The 3,632-nt window shown below is 44.7% G+C and overlaps 1 protein-coding gene across 1 annotated transcript in view; it reads right to left on the bottom strand.

The window, feature by feature from the left end:
- LOC118339764 (fidgetin-like) overlaps positions 1-207 on the bottom strand; it is a gene marked incomplete in the record, with an annotated part of 32,288 nt that extends 32,081 nt beyond the window's left edge. Inside the window, 1 exon segment of the mRNA XM_035677482.1 lies at positions 45-207.
- Between the last annotated feature and the right edge of the window lie 3,425 nt (positions 208-3,632).

Below are 3,632 nucleotides of genomic sequence, written 5' to 3'. Positions count from 1 at the left end.
CCCTACCTCTCCCCCCCCCCTCCACGCAGACTATCCCTCCTTACCTGCTTTTTAGCGACAGGTCGACCTCTCACGTGGCTGGGGTTAGGGTCGCATCAATCCCGGGGAGGGGTTCTGCGGAGGAACGGGGTGCCGAGGTGAAGCCCGGTTGCGTGCGAGCCGAAACCATCCCAAGTTAACGCAGGAAAACACTGACCACAGCCACTACTGCCATGTTGGAATTTCACCAGCCCCGAACAGCTGCTTCTCACACTGACCAGCACGCTCATCACTGCGCATGCGCCCAAAGGGGAGTAAAAGAGAGGGGAGAAAAGGGAAGAGAGAGAAAAAAAAAAAAAAAAGAGGCAAGAAAGAAATCCTCAATTCCAATTATTGCCCATAAGGTTATTATGGGCGTCTGGTTTGTGTGGCGAGGTTGACACAGTGAGTCCAAATGGTGGGAAAAGATGAAGCGTTAAAGAGGAGAGTGTTTGGGAGCCAGAGGCAGAGTGAGGAGCCACTGCACTGCAGGAGATGAGCACTTTAACAGTCACTTCTTGCCCAAATTAACACATTAAAGGTGAGATGGTCGTTTATTTATTTTTTGCTGCACATTCACTTTAAGAGAATTTGTGACAAGTAGAGTTACAGTATATTTAGTTTAATGAGGGATTCACTTGTTAAAATGGACATTTTATTTAGGTTGGGTGTGTGTAATAATGTAAAATATTTATTAATCAGTCATAGAGGCTTTTTTATTCCTGAAAGTTGTTTGATGTTTGGTCAAATTCTGCAATAATTTCTGACACGAGCTGCAAAACAATAGAGGATATACTTTACCTCACCTCAAGACTATGAAGCTGTAGTCCTTCTATAGCGCACTGGAGGACCCTCAAGAAGCCCCCTAGCCGCAGCTTGGGAACCCAAAGAAGTACACACAGGGGCAAATCTGCACACCCGCCTCCCCGTCTGCCCCGAAATCTCACTGCGGCGTCTCAGATATCTCCCAGTGATAATTATAGCAGCAATATGGAATTAGCAATTGAAGCCCTAATTAGAATGAAAATGTCCCAGTTAGCGAGTTATCAAAGCATCAGCGGGGAGACCAGATTTAAACAAGACATCAAAGATGGAGTAACTGTCAGTTCATTGTTCCTAATCACCCCCACAAGTTGATAGTGGCGCGTAGCACTGAAACTCTTCCTAATGTGGGCAAATCAGATTGAAGGTGAGGTTAATAAAAGGGTGCAGGATGTAAATACAATGTGGAGGGCAGAGCAAATGGCACACAGACTCACATTTATATCTATATATATATACATCCTGTGCTGAGGTCAACGCCCGCATGCGCACGTGCACATGCAGTCAAACATGATGCCCTTGAGTCACTGGTGAGCAGCATATGTAGAAAAGTGGATTGTTTCCTTCCTTTACCTGCTGTTCTTCCCAGTCTTTGTTTATGAGAGCGCCGGCTGCAGCACATTAAACCTTCCTGCAGGCCTGAGCTCTGTATTACTGAGAGCTACAACTCCACCTTTCACTCTCCATTGTCTCATATTAATTGTCTTCTTTTCTCCACCCCCCTCTCTCATCAATTCATTAAATTTGTCAAGCCTGCAATGCAATCAAGGATTTGTTAGCGTAATTAGAATTGATTGAAAACTCAACTAATCGCTGTGTGATAGCTTTGTAAAGAAGTGTTGTTCTTTTTTTGTGATGCGGCGCTAATTATTAGTTAGTCATTAGAAAAAAGCCTTAAATTGGCGTCTTGAAGGTTTAAGTGAGGAAAACAGGGCTTTGTAGCGCATTATAGTGTTCAGATACATTACCCAGCGCCCTCTCTCTCCTCTCTGATTTACATACCGAAGGCAAAGGTATAATTCAAGTGTGTTGAATATGCAGTGTTGCTATAAAAGGCTCCCATGTTGATCTGAAAAATCTTATGGAGAGTCACAGGACGATTTCAGGTTTAATTTTATGACACATTCTCTGATTTGTGTGTGTGTGTGTGTGTGTGTGTGGAGGTGATTTAACGGCAACATAAATCTAAATAGATTTTAACTCATTAGCCATTGGAGAGGTAATGATGTAAGTCTGCCACTAATGAGCTTAAGCTCTTAATTGAATGGGGGGGGGGACACACATACACATATATATACACACACAGCGTGGTCACCCACACAAGTGTACAAAAAGGATACACACACACACAAATTGCAAATACAATCCCGCCTCCTGTGTTGGTATGGGGTGTTTTTTCCTCCTTTCTCTCTCCGGGGTCATGAGAGGAGGGCGGTGGTGGTGGTGGGGGGAGTCATAGTCACATGACCAGCTAAATTTCAACTCCAGTGCCTGCGGACTTCAGTGTCGGCCCTCATCACTTCACCACTGCACTTTTCTGTGCGTCCCCCCCATACGCTCTCAAAATAAAATAAAAAGGAGGACAAACCACCCAGATTTGATATTATCCCTCACGTGTTCTTTATGAAATCGCTGCTATAAATGAAGTACAAGGCGCGTTCTTTAACACGAGGCAAAAACAAAGGCGTTTTCCACAATAAGTGCCTAATCAAAGGACCCATTGAATGTCACACTAATCAAATCCTGTACTCCAAATGCTCCATATTCACAGTATAAGAGGGAAAACATGCAACAAACCCCCCCGGCTGCTTTGATGCCACCCTCCTCGAGACACATTTCATATTTGTATTCATCTCTTCCAAATAATTATCAGCACTTAACCCGTCATGTCTGCCAAGACATAAAAACGTCAAAATCAATTTAGGTAAAGAAGAAAGCTTATAGGATAAAATGTCCAGTCTTTATAAACTGTACAATACATTTAGAATAGGCCGTGTTCCCTTGGTAATACAGGCTATGAAAATGATGATATCCAATTTCTTAGTGTCTTCTATCAAATATAGCCTGATATAAACAAAGCCCCAGTGAATGGGGGACAATCTCAAAGCAGGAAATCCAGAGGGAGAAAAAGGGGAGATTAGAAAAGCCCAGACAGTGTTTCCAGTTGCTCAGATAAAGAAGAGGGGAAATAATGTAGGAAAAAAAAGGGAAAAAAAGGAGAGGGGATGAGTCGTCTTTGCTCAGAGGCTGTGGTGTGTGTGGCCAATCCACTTTTATGAGCCCAGACTAACGCCCTGATGGGACACGGCGTAGATTTGAGCAGAGCCTATTGAGCATAAGCTGCTAAATTTGGCAATAAAGGGAATGTGATTTACTGTAAGCTCCACTGGGCCGAGAGCGACGCAGCAGCCGACGGCGTGCGTACACACACACACACACACACCTGAGAGCATAAAAACACACACTAACAATAACTCACTCACTCTGTTACTGTCTCTCGCTCTCTCCCTCATTCTCCCCAACACCCACACACACACAATGTGAACGCCTGGCCGGCTTGCCTCTGAGCCCCACACACTCGCGCAGCCACTCATGCGGCTCAGCGGCAGTGACTTTGACAAATAACCAGGAAGTCCTGGTGTTGGCTTAAAAACTCCAACTTGTTCGGTTGCAATTCTGCATTTGTCCTGCTTTAATGGCTGTGGAAGTGGCTTTGGAGGTAATCTGTCAGTGATTGATTAGAGCCCCAGCCAAATCCCCCCTCACTGAACGCATTGGTAGGCTGAGAGTCC

This window comes from Morone saxatilis, unplaced genomic scaffold (genome assembly GCF_004916995.1).
Source record: "Morone saxatilis isolate NCDOM2014 unplaced genomic scaffold, NCSU_SB_2.0 Contig6, whole genome shotgun sequence".
NCBI lineage: Eukaryota > Metazoa > Chordata > Actinopteri > Moronidae > Morone > Morone saxatilis.
This window is presented reverse-complemented; position numbering and strand designations above follow the sequence as displayed.